The sequence below is a fragment of the Helianthus annuus genome, chromosome 11 (genome assembly GCF_002127325.2).
Source record: "Helianthus annuus cultivar XRQ/B chromosome 11, HanXRQr2.0-SUNRISE, whole genome shotgun sequence".
Lineage (NCBI taxonomy): Eukaryota > Viridiplantae > Streptophyta > Magnoliopsida > Asterales > Asteraceae > Helianthus > Helianthus annuus.
Window position 1 is genome coordinate 112,021,665 of NC_035443.2, and position 14,405 is coordinate 112,036,069.

Consider the following 14,405-nt stretch of genomic DNA (forward strand, 5'->3'; position numbering starts at 1 on the left):
CTTAGTCTCTTTGGGTTATATGACACATTTGGAAAAACTTGTAAACATTGTATTGTGGTCATGATGATATGAAAGCTAAATCGCAGTATTCTCATCTCATGCTTTGATAAAATTATTTGTTTTATGATTATAACACGAGATGTTATGTGGATGATGAATGTTACTTTATATACGTATGATTATTATACTTACTATGACCTGACCAATATGAAACATCCTCTAGAAAATGCCTCCACAACGCGAAGCACGCATGCCTACTACCCAGGCGGAACTACAAGGGATAATTGCCGCAGCTATAGCGCAGTACGCGGCCTCCCAAAATGACACCAGTACCTCCAACAACAACAACAACAACCCTCCGAATGGTAATGATAAGTCATAGGAGACACATTACACTATATTTGGATAATTCATGAGCGACTGCTAATAATTTCCGTAAATGACATTGCTTGTACAGGGTGTACTTTCAAGCAATTCTTAGATTGCAAGCCGCAAAACTTTGATGGCACTGGAGGTGCCGTGGCTTTTACCCGTTGGACTGAAAAGACTGAAACGACAATAAGAATGAGCAAATGTGCGCCGGGACAACAAGTTACATACATCTCTGGGCTTTTTAATGATGGTGCCCTATCATGGTGGAACCTCCAAGTTCAAACCTTAGGAGAGGCTGCAGCGTACGCCATGACTTGGACTGAACTGAAAGAGATGATGCGCAAGAAGTATTGCTCCAGAGCTGAGATCCAGAAACTAGAAACAGAATTTTGGAACTTAAGGATGGAAGGCCCAAAAATCGCAGAGTATGTTCAAAGGTTCCATGATCTGTCCCATGTAGTGCCGTACATGGTCACGCCCGAATTCAAGCGCGTGGAACGTTTCATCTGGGGGTTAGCACCTCAGATTATGAGCATGGTTACGACGTCGAAGCCGGCAACCATTACTGAAGCCATCGATCTGAGCATATCACTGACTAAAGAAGCCATCAGGCTAAACAAGTTTTCGAATGATGATCAGAAAAAGAAAGAGACTCATGTGGAGTCGTCTGGTGAAAACAAACGGAAGTTTTCCAACTTCAAGCAAGGAACCAACAGCATGAGCAAGAAAGGTGAATCAAACACACCGGCCAGGGCCAAAACTGGTGTCGAAAGCAAAGGGAAGCGTTACATGGGCGCCTTGCCCAAATGTGACATATGCCTGTACCATCACTCAGGCCAGTGCAGGTTGAGGAAATGCGAGTCTTGTGGTAAGGAGGGCCATTCGAAGAATACTTGCTGGGCTGGCACAAGCGCTGGTCGTGGAAACAATGGTCATAGAGGTTTTGGTAACAACAATAGCGGTGGGAACGGAAATGGGAACCGAGATGGTGGAAATGGTAATCGGGGATATGTTGGAAACCAAACTGGGAATCAGGGAGCAAACAATGCTCAAGGTGGTAATGGTAACATGCTAGGACCGGGATGTTTCAACTGCGGAGAAGTTGGACACTTTAAAAAGGAATGCCCAAAGCTCAACCAAGCTCGTGGAAGGGTATTCAACATTGGAGCTAGGGAAGCACGCAAGGACCCGAATGTTGTCACTGGTACGTTCCCTATAAATCAACGCTTTGCATCTGTTCTGTTTGATACTGGTGCCGACTATAGCTTTGTATCGTTAGAATTTAAGAATATGCTTGGGTTAACTACTAGTAAGTTAGACGTTCTGTACTCGATCGAATTGGTGAATGGGAAACTAGTTGAAACGGGTGAAGTCATCAGGGGATGCATAATAGAACTGGGAGGGCACGAATTTACGCTAGACCTACTGCCAGTCGAGTTGGTAAGCTTTGACGTGGTAATAGGGATTGATTGGCTGTCTGGAAACAAAGCCGAGGTGGTTTGTCACGAGAAGACCATTCGCATCCCAATGGCCGATGGAGAGACGATTGTAGTTCATGGAGAAAAGCGTGATACGCCATTGAGGATCATTAGTTGCTTGAAAGCTAGGAAGTGTTTGAAGAAAGGATGTGTTGCCTTTTTGGCACACATCGTGGATAAAGACGCCGCTGAACCAAAGATCAAAGACATTCCAGTCGTAAAGGAATATCCTGAAGTCTTTCCAGAAGACTTGCCAGGATTGCTGCCTCCAAGACAAGTCGAATTTCACATTGACTTAGTTCCAGGCGCCGCGCCTTTGGCTAAGGCACCTTATCGACTTGTACCTTCAGAGATGCAAGAGCTGTCAACACAACTCCAAGAGCTGTTAGACAAGGGATTCATCAGACCAAGCTTCTCACCTTGGGGAGCTCCAGTTTTGTTCGTTAAGAAGAAGGACGGTAGTTTCCGTATGCGTATATACTACCGTGAGCTTAATAAGTTGACTATCAAAAACAGATATCCTTTGCCAAGGATCAATGACCTGTTCAATCAACTACAAGGATCAAGTTTCTACTCGAAGATCGATCTATGATCAGGTTACCATCAACTGAGGATACAAGAGGAAAGTATTCCCAAGACTGCTTTTAGAACTCGATATGGACATTACGAGTTCCTGGTTATGCCATTTGGGCTAACAAACGCGCTAGCAGTTTTCATGGACTTGATGAACAGAGTTTGCAAGCCGTACCTCGACAAGTTCGTAATCGTATTCATTGATGATATTTTGATCTACTTGAAGACTAAGGATGAGCACAAACAACATTTAAGAGCTATTTTGGAGCTACTTAAAAAGGAGAAGTTGTATGCCAAGTTCTCGAAGTGCGAGTTCTGGTTACACGAAGTCCAATTTCTTGGACATGTGGTTAATGGAAATGGAATCCATGTGGATCCTACAAAGATTGAAGCAATCAAGGATTGGGAGACTCCAAAGACGCCAACCGAGATTCGACAGTTCCTAGGGTTGGCTGGTTATTATCGAAGGTTCATTGAGGATTTTTCTAAAATCACTCAACCTCTGACCGCAATCACACAGAAAGACAAGAAGTTTGATTGGAGCGACAAGCAAGAAGAAGCGTTTCATTTGTTGAAAAACAAGCTTTGTGACGCACCGAGTTTAGCTCTACCCGAAGGCATTGATGACTTCGTGGTATATTGTGACACCTCGCGTCAGGGTTTAGGCTGCGTGTTGATGCAGCGACAAAAAGTTATAGCTTATGCTTCGCGCTAGCTGAAGGTTCATGAGAAAAACTACAACACGCATGACTTGGAGTTAGGCGCTGTGGTGTTCGCATTGAAGATCTGGCGACACTATTTGTATGGCACAAGATGTACAATCTTCACTGATCACAAGAGCTTACAGCACATTTTCGATCAAAAAGAACTTAACATGAGACAGAGACGTTGGGTTGAGCTATTGAACGATTACAACTGTGAAATCAAGTATCATCCAGGGAAGGCGAATGTGGTCGCTGACGCCCTAAGTCGAAAGGAAAGAAGCAAGCCCATCAGGGTTAGGGCTTTAGAAATGATTATCCAGACAGACCTCTCGTTGCGCATTCGTGCCGCGCAGAGAGAAGCTCTCAAAGAAAGGAATATCGAGAATGAGTACCTCCGTGGGATGGAGAAGCAGTTGGTACCGAACGGGGAAGGAACCTTGTGTTTCATGAAACGAGTTTGGGTTCCTCTGTTTGGTGGGTTGCGAAAGATAATATTCGATGAGGCTCACAAGTCACGGTACTCGATTCATCCAGGGGCGGATAAAATGTACCAATATCTTAAGGATTTCTATTGGTGGCCTAGGATGAAAGGTGATGTTGTTGTATATGTTAGCAAATGTTTAATGTGCGCCAAGGTTAAAACCGAGTACCAGAAGCCTTCAGGTCTTCTATAGCAACCTGAAATACCCAAATGGAAATGGGAACAGATTTCCATGGACTTCATAACGAAATTGCCAAAGACGCCCAAGGGCCATGATACAATTTGGGTAATAGTAGACCGTCTAACAAAGTCTGCGCACTTCCTGCCAATCAAGGAGAAGGACAATACGAGTAAACTTGCTGAAATATACATGAGGGAGATTGTTGCATGCCATGGAGTACCTCTCTCGATTATCTCTGATAGAGATGGACGCTTTGTGTCATGGATTTGGCAGTCCTTCCAAGAAGCTTTCGGTTCACAGTTGAATCTAAGTACTGCGTTTCACCCACAAACTGATGGCCAGAGTGAACGAACAATTCAGACACTGGAAGATATGCTAAGAGCATGTGTAATGGACCTGGGTGGTAGCTGGGATAATCATTTACCATTGGTCGAATTTTCGTACAACAACAGCTACCACACAAGCATTGGAGCAGCACCATTTAAAGCTCTTTACGGACGTAAGTGTCGATCACCGCTATGCTGGGCTGATGCGGGTGATAAACAGCTGGTTGGCCCCGAAATAATTCAAGAAACAACAGACAAGATCTTTCAAATTCAAGAGCGCATCAAGGCAGCTCGCGACAGACAGAAAGGCTATGCAAACCAAAGGAGGAAACCTTTAGAGTTTCAAGTTGGGGATATGGTTTTGTTAAAGGTTTCACCCTGGAAGGGTGTGGCACGCTTTGGAAAGCGTGGGAAGTTGAATCCGCGTTAGATTGGCCCTTTTAGAATCCTGCAAAGGATTGGACTTGTAGCGTACAAATTGGACTTACCTGCTGAACTTAATGGCGTTCATGATACATTCCACATATCGAACCCGAAAAAGAGTCCAACTCAAGAGACAGCTGTCATTCCTGCTGACGAAGTTCATATCGACGACACACTCCACTTTGTTGAAGAACCGGTTGAGGTTACGGATTGGAAAGTTAGCAAGACACGCCGGAGTGGTCAAACTCGTCAAAGTTCGATGGAATGCACGACACGGCCCAGAATTCACATGGGAACGTGAGGATCGTATGAAGGCCAAGTACCCACATTTATTCCCTGTTGGTGCATATCCGGTGACAACAGCTTAATAGTTTGATTATTTAGTCTTTGGATATTTTGTAATGGGATTAGCTTATTGGTTAATGAGTTATTATTGTAATGGGATTGGAAAATGGCCTAGTCTATGTAGGAAGCCCAGTTCACAGACATGTGGTATATAAACATGTTTTTGTTATTAGGGTTTTATTGGTTAGCGAGTTTTAGAGAGAGAAAACGTAGAGAGAGAGTGAAAAACGTTTTTGAGTAAGGCAATATCACAGAGATAGGCTGTGAGGTTGTGAAGGTCTTGAATTGGTTGTAAAGTGCAAGTTGGATAATCAATAGAAGACCTGTTTGATTGTGAATTCAGTTTTCTACTTGTTTCTGTAACAAATCTGATCTAGAGGATTCCGCACTCTAGGTTAGATATACAATTCTGTGAAGATCCATACGACTCAAGGCGACCTACAATTGATATCAGAGCATTAGGCTCTTGCAGGCTCGGTTCAGAATTGGCTGCTGCAGAAAACTAGGGTTTTGGATTGTGGTTAAAAAAAATCGAAATTTTTGTGTTTGTTCTTAGGATTTTCGAAATTTTTAGGGTTAATTTGATCTGTTTGCGTATTTAATTTTGCTGTTTAAGTGTCTTTGGTTGCAGGTTTGGTTGACTTTTGGAAGGATTTTGGCAAGAAAGTCTTGAAGATTCGAAGATTGTTCTTCGTATTTTCTTCAAAAAATTCGGCTGATTTGGTGTTTAATTTTGCAGGAAACTGTTAGAAGAATCTGGATTAGAAATTTCGAACAGATTGAGTTCCCAAAATTTTCTAGCAAATTTGCTAAAATCGGATAAATACTCTGACAGACCAGCGAAATTGTGATTTAGTAACTCGGTGACCGACGAAATTAAATCTCGGTGACCGACGAAATTAAATCTCGGTGACCGGCGAAATTAAAATCCAAAGGCGACTTTGGTAACCGTTATAATTGTCCTCAGCGACATTATTACGGTGATGGACGAAGTTACAAGACGTCGTGCTAGCGAAATTATTTACCAGCGAATTTGATCAGCTAGCATAACTACCCAGCGAATTTAATTGATTAGAGGAATTACCCAGCGAATTTAAGTGATCAGAGGAATTACCCAGCGAGTTTAAGTGATCAGAGGAATTAATCAGCGAATTTGTTCCAGCGAATTTAAAAAGTCAGCATAATTATATCTACTCTACCAGCAAATTTATAATTTCTCTATCAGCATATTTAACTTGGCTTGCCAGCATAATTAGCGTAATCCGGCGAAATTAACTTGGTTTGCCAGCAAAATTAGCTAGAGGAATTAACAGGTGGAGTAAAAAAATAAAAAAAATAACTTTGGCAATTTCCGAATTGGGTTTTCGACATTATATATCATTGGATTCGTTTTTTCGAGACGATTCTAAGGGTATAATTTGGTAAAAACAGTTTTCGGAAAAATTTTGTACGGTTTTATCAGTACGGTTACGGTAAAACTTGTTTTAAGATGGTTAAAATGGATAAGGTCAGTGAGACTGTTAAGAATTGGCCAAAGCTGAGAAACGTTGAAGAATATGCTGTCTGGAAGGAGGAGTTTGAATCGGTTGTGAAGAGTGAAGATACCAGAATGTGGTATTGTATGATTGATGGATATGTTGCTCCTACACGTCGTGTCGAAGGAAGGGTTATAGTGATGTCTTATGACAAGATGGATGAATCTGAGAGGCGGGTGGTTGATGCTGAGAAGAAAGCTTTAGCTGCAATTAAAATGTCCTTACCTGATGGCATCAAGCATACCTTTACAAAGTACACTAATTCAAAGGATATGTGGGATGCATTAGAAAAGTGATATCAGGGAAATGCAGATGTTGTGGTAGAAGAGAAGAAGAAAGCTGTTGAGAAGAAGGCTGTAGAAGTTTCAAAGGGCTTGAATGAACTTACAACAGAGGTGAAGGTAACATCAGAACCTGTAAGTCATACATGTCATAATTGCACTGAACTACAGGGTCAAGTTAACAGACTATCGGAGCAAAACAAAATTCTATTAGCTGAATTGGAAAAACAAAAAGAGTCAAATGTTCTTTTGATTAAAAGAGAGTCAAATTGCTTAAATGAACTTAAATCAAATGAACAAGAAATCAGCAGTTTAACAAGCAAAGTCAATGAACTGTTACAGATCATTGATTTGGCTCGTGAAACTGTGAAAGATAAAACTAATGAATTTTCTGATAAGTGCAGGGAATTGGCCGTTGCACAAGACCAAATTGTTGAACTTAAAGGAAAGTTAGACAAATTTGGAAATTCTTCATTAGTTAGGACTCAAATTCAAAAAGGGTTGAAAAAGAGTAATGATAAAAAGGGTTTGGGGTTTAGTAAAGCCTCATCTTCTAAAGATCAAGATTACTCATTTTTACCTGATAAGAATGAGTTAATTGATTTTTGCCTACTACACCAGTTGTAGTGGATCTGATAGCTGTGGACTTGCCAAGTAGTCCAGAAACTTTGAAAGAATCTGTTGAGTCTAACAGTACACCTCATAAATCGGATGAGGATACTGAAGACGAAAAGAAGAAAACATTTAAAAAGAGATTTAGGAAAAAGAGAATTTATAAGACAAAATCTTGTTTTAAATGTCACACCAAAGGACATGTGGCGAGTTGTTGTCCTTTGAAGAAAAATAAAGGAAAAGTTGATAAGGTTAAGGAAGGGAATAGGGTTGGTTTGAATAATAATGTTCAACAACATTGTCAATATAATCAACCAAGATTTCAATCTAAAACTTCAACATCAAGACGATTTGATAGACCAAGAAGCAATTCTACACATTTTAGTCATTTCAATGGTAAATCAAATCAGTTTCAAAATCAAAATAGAAATTTTGGATATCAAAATCGATACCAGAGTTTTGGTAATCGAATTTTTCAAAGAAGAAACGAACATAGGGGTTTCAGTAACTCAAATGTTCAACATAATCCAAAAATTTTTCAAAATTCACGGTTTGATAATGGGAGAAGAAGGTATCAAGATAATAATTTTCAGAGGTCAGAAAATCCGAGATTTTATTGGAACTCTCGTGATAAAAGACCTAGTGAAAATTATAAATCTTGTTCAACAACGAGTACAACATCCAAGACACCAGTTAGGTGTGATGGATATTGGTTAGAAGCATCTTATACTGATTTACATGGTTGACCCAAAACCGGTCAGGTTTGGGTTGTTAAATCTAACTAAGTTGTTGAGAATGTGCAGGATGACCAAGAAGGACTGTTGATGTGTTCGACAGTGGTTGTTCCTGTAAAGCGTCTGAGGTGAATAGTAGGTGAACATGGGTAACGAACTATTTACATCAGTGAAGTGATGGATATGATTTTTCTAAACTTCAAAAGTGAAAAACTTATGGTCAGATTGAAGTGGGAGTCTGTTTGTGTTTGTAAATTTGTGTTTTTTAAAACTTGCTCCATAAAAACAAAAATTTTGGGGGAGAAATTTCCCTAAGCCAAAAAGAGTTTAGATAGTGCGTGTGTTTAGGGGGAGTAAGTTATAAATAAAAATCAAAAATAAAAAAAATTGAAAAATCAAAAACATAAAAAACATAAAAAAACAGAAAATCAAAATTGAGTTATCACAATGTGAAAAAGAAGAAATGATAGTACATCGGCAAGTTAGTCTGTCACACTGAAATTGAACCATAAATTGCTTAAGTGTGATAGCAGCTTCATCATACGATGTACCAATAGGCAAAAGCATGAAATAATCAACTTACCAATGTGATATAAACATAAATGAACTGAATATGAGTGGGGAACACATCAGTGGTGTATGGTTTAATGACCTTAAATCTTACGTTGATAGATTGCCAAAATCTGAGGTTTTGGGTCTTTATACTGTTATTTCATCCGGGGATATCAGGGGTGTCCTTCTGCTGCATCCAGATACATGCTGACCTAGACACACCCAGGATATCTTAAAAGAGCTAAAAATGCCAAAACCTTGAAAATGAAGAAGCTCTCATAGAGAGTCATTCAAAAAGTGCAAAAAGCATAAATCGTACCAAAAAATGGTATTTGTCTTAGCCCTCGATAAGATATTTTGGTCTCTCTGCTGTACGGAAGTACTGACCTGTTCACCAATTATCTATCGTTGAAAAATAAAACGGATGAATTCAGTATACTCACCTACTACGATGAATCTTTGTGCATACCTTGATCGATGGGGTATATCCTGAAGTGGGACACACTAGTATATCAGTATTAAAATTACCTTAACATATCATACGGTAATGGTACTTGAAATGTTCATGCGTTTTGTTTAAGTGGACAAACATACTGGTAATTGTCTTGGACTGCTTTTCATAAAAAAATAAATAAAGAATTATCCAATAGTGTGAAAATAGTTTGATTGTGCTGATATGATCTTCTTACAGGTGATTCTCACAAAAATAGAGTTTTTATTGCATTTGTAAATAGTTTACTGCTTTCTTAAAATATCAAAAATACCAAAAATATTTCCTTTTAAAAGACTTCCATTTTGAACTGACAGGTAGTTGTTTTTGCAAACTAAGATAAAATATTGGTTTATCTTTAAATGTAAAAAAGACTAATGGTTTTTCGAGATACTTGCTTGTGTTTCAAAACAGATTGATGCAGTTATCAAAATGAAGTGCAGAATACAAGTAAAGTGCAGATTGAGAGTGAAGTGAAGAATGTGTGAAGATGCATGGTAGGATCCTTCTACTACATTGCAGAGAAAGAGATATGAAGAGTGGAGCTTACTTGGTTAACCAAAGATTGCTAGCTAACTGATCTACAATAAATGAAAGTGTTGGAGATTGGAAGCATCAGCTAAGGGGGAGTCTATTGATGTCAGAAGCTGTGTAGCTGACGCTATCCAAAGACCAAAAGAACACAAGATGTTTGAAGACAAAGTTACACTATGAAGCTATTGTCAAGGGGGAGTCTGTTGGTGCATATCCGGTGACAACAGCTTAATAGTTTGATTATTTAGTCTTTGGATATTTTGTAATGGGCTTAGATTATTGGTTAATGAGCTATTATTGTAATGGGCTTGGAAAATGGCCTAGTCTATGTAGGAAGCCCAGTTCACAGACATGTGGTATATAAACATGTTCTTGTGATTAGGGTTTTATTGGTTAGAGAGTTTTAGAGAGAGAAAACGTAGAGAGAGAGTGAAAAACGTTTTTGAGTAAAGCAATATCACAGAGATAGGCTGTGAGGTTGTGAAGGTGTTGAATTGGTTGTAAACTGCAAGTTGGATAATCAATAGAAGACCTGTTTGATTGTGAATTCAGTTTTCTACTTGTTTCTGTAACAAATCTGATCTAGAGGATTCCGCACTCTAGGTTAGATATACAATTCTGTAAAGATCCATACGACTCAAGGCGACCTACATTCCCCAAGACCCCTGAAACTAGAAGTAGAACTTAAAATTTCAGGACGAAATTTCTTAACCGGGGGGGGGGGGGGGAATGTGACAACCCTCACAATTACAGGTACTGTACAAATTAATTAACTTCAATTATGTGCTTAATGACTGTGCTTGATTACAACTGACACTTTAAACTGCTTACTGATTTATGTTACATACATACATGTGCATCCCTTTACATACAGTCACTCCATTTATTCATACAGACTCTTAGTGACAAACCTGATGCACAAAGCACAGTAAGCACAGTTAGCGGATAACTCAGACGCGTGCTGACAATGCCAGCACATAGACAGACACTATATTGAGGCCAGTATGGGCCAGGGACAAAGTACTACACGAGTATGGAGTGCAGGGAAGTGAGGACAATAAGACTGTGTCACTAGGTGATAGTTTGAGTGCCGAAAAGTGCCTAAAACCCATTTTGAGTGCAGAATTCTGCATTTTCAGCAACGATTCAACTTTTAACATACTCGTATTATACAGAGAATTGACTAAATGGTCCTGAACGCTTTCCTAAGTGTTGGAAATTAAATTCGTTACAAAAAGATGCATAAAAGACACAATGCGGTACAATTTAACGCTTTAACGGAACGATACTTAACCGAACAACCGGACACTACCCGGGACACCAAAATTTTGGCAGAAACATTACTTCATTATTCTTAAATAATTGTGGTCACAAAAATCCCCACACACTATAGAAACATGACATACACTCACTATTCTAGAAAATACCCTTAACCTCCTAATTATTTACCCACTAAATATCAAATTTTACAATTTACCCCCCCCCTAACAAATTTCGACCCTCATCATTACCATATATTTTGTTTATATTTTATTTTTATTCCCTTAATTTTGGTTGGCCAAAAATCTAGATAATCATTTCTCTAGGTTAGTTATAGTGGCTTATGAGTTCCAATGCACTCTATATCATCACCACCTTCATTCACTCTCTCACCTCACTCCTCTCTCTCTCATTTTCGGCTCCCCCATAGCAGCCACCATCACCACCATTTTAACATCACCATCTTCTTCATATTCAAGTTCCATTCAAAGCTTTGAAGGATCCATGAAGGTTGCCTCTTGAAGAGCATTCAAAGGAGCTTGTTCTAGCTTTTTCATCATCTTTTCTCAAGATTTTTCTCACTAGAGATTCATCCCTAGCTTTAAGCTAGTAGTAAGTCCTTGCTAAACCTTTGATCATCTTGTTTTGAAGTTAAAAGTTGTAGTATAATGCTATTTACAAGAACATTGAGTGGATTAAACTATAAATAAACATGCTGATTTACATTTTCAGCCGACTTCAACAGGCTGTAACTGGACCTTTATAAATAGAAAAACTGATTTTCTGAAGCCTAAATTATGTATTTTTGAACAACCGATCAAATGGCACTGGAATCGTAATTTTTCGAGGTCGTTTACTATTTTTAAAGGACTGTTTTTGGACAGCAGCTCAAGCTGTGTTTTTACTGCAGAAAAAGTGTGTTGTATTCGGTGTCATAACTTGAAACCTGAGTAGAATCAGCTCATGGGATTTTTACTGTAGATGGTCACTGTTGTCGCTGTGATCCTCCAACTGGAATCTCGTTAATCGGACGTACGATTAATTTTTAGTGAATTATTCCGTAGACTGCAATCAGAAAGTAACAAATCTGATTGCAGTCGGGTAAATGAATTTCTATAAAATATTAGTGATTAACTGGACCCCGATATTTTTACATAATAAAACTTGGATCGTGTGAGACATTATGTAAAAATTTTGGAATTTTTGGAAAAGGTTAACTATTTTATGAAAATCGTTGAAAACAGTCTAGTTTTGATTAATAAAGCTGAAACAACATAAGTAATGCTTTGCATGTCTAAATGTCGGGTTGGTTATTTGAGAACGATCTACGGGATATGTGTAAAAGAAAATGATATGCTATTAAGCGTGGACACCTCCATTTACAAAGGAGACCATAGCGAAATTTTCTGAAAATCCAACACTTCATAAATATTTAGTAGTCATGAGTTACTAGAACATTGAACGAACAAATATCCCAACATGACATATGATTAAGTTAAAATATTTACTATTTTGACAAATAATTATCACGCGGAACAATATAAGAAACGTGACTCAAAATACTAAACTCTAAGCCAAGGCACGGCCGTTCGTCTAATAGACATTAGTACGTTGTAGGTTGTCGTGTAGCGGACAGAGTTTGAGATTCGATTCAAGACGCACTACAGTGAGTTCATGTCCCCCTTTTCTTTTAACTATTTTTAGTTTTACACTTCGGGGGTGAAATACATGTTACAATTTACAAACGCTTTTATAAATGGTATGGTTAACTTAAGGAGGGTTTAGACGCTTAGATCATGTGAAAGGTGGGTACAACACTTAAGGCCATTAATCCTCGTCGTTGGACCGAGGGACATGAGTGATAGATCTATTTGGGTGTAGCGAGCCCACACCAATGAGGCCAGGGAGGCCCATAGTGGTGACTGTGTCTTACAGCCGGAGGCCCGGTACAAATTTGCTAGGTTTGAGTACTTCCTGCACCGTTTCACACATACCAATGGCTTTGCAACCCATTGGCGATCTCTTTTATTTTTCCTTAAATTGCTACATACTAGGGTTTTTTCATACATACAGACGCACTTCAAGGTTTATACAGACTCACATACACATGAACTCGCTCAACTTTTTGTTGACTTTTCAAAGTACATGTATTTCAGGGAATTAATCGGATCTGGCAAGTGTTGCATGTCAGTCAAGCTGCGTACTAAATAAGGATGTCATCCAGAGTTGTAGGGTTTGGGAAGTGTAACTCCTTCCTGGACGAGTTGCATGTCTCTTATCCTCGTTTTGTTGGTAGTCTTTCGTTGAGTCTTGTGAACTCATTTTAAACAACTCATGGTTTGTAATGTATTTTGTGGTTGATGTTTTTAAAGACAACGTGTTATGCATTTTCTAAACTATTTTAATGGATGAACATCACGTATTTTTATCATATATCATTGTTGTGATTGTTGCTATGGTATTAAGAAGTCACACTAAATAAATCCACGCTTCCACAAAAGCTAGGGTGTGACAGCTGATTTCACTAATTAATCCCCAAATGTAACAAGAGATTAGTACTGGTTTTAGTGAGGCTAAGGTTGGTACTATCCTATCATATTCAAAGAATATGGTAGTGTAACCCTTGCAGTCTATTCCAGTCATTTTAAGATTTAGGAACTTATTGGCAATCTGTTCCTTTTCATGAGGAGGACAGAACTTATTATAAACTCTATCACTTCCTCTAGACTGGGGAATGGTATTCCACCACTCTACGGCTGCATTCTTAAAAAGATTAGAAGCAAACATAATCTTATCTTCATCTGCACATTTACTTATTTTTATGACTGCTTCTGTCTTTTCTATCCAACGTAAGGCTGCAATGGCTCCTTCATTGCCTGAGGATTCTATTGGTTTGCAGGCCAAGAATTCTTTATAAGACAACCATACGAGATGGTTCTTCTTCTTTTTGGAATTGGAGCTTGGATTAATGGTCTGTGATTTTCGTTCACACTGTGACTTGGTTCAGTGGGTTAACGTTTACTTTCAGTTACATATTTATTATTTTCTGTTTCTTAACAGTCTTGATAATATATGGCATAGCATCTATAATTCCTTGTGCGACTATGTGTTCGATGGCACTATTATTCACTTGGTTTCCGTTATTATCATTATTCTGGTTTTCCTGATTTACTTCGTTGTCCATCTGATTTGGAAACATTTATCAGGTCTTAATTATCACAGAATAAGATTTAATACAAACATTCACGCAAACAGATTGATAAAAAACGTTGAACATTGCGACTTTACTCTTTTTATATATCTATATATATGCGTCAATTACAAATTACAACTGAAAATTAAACACACTAGTAGTTATGCATTGATATCTATTTTTAGTTATATATATCTATATATATGCGTCAATTTGGTTATATATATATATATATATATATATATATATATATATATATATATATACTATATATAATATACATATCCAAAGAACTTCTTAAGGTCATTGAAATTTTCTTAAAACACTTCTT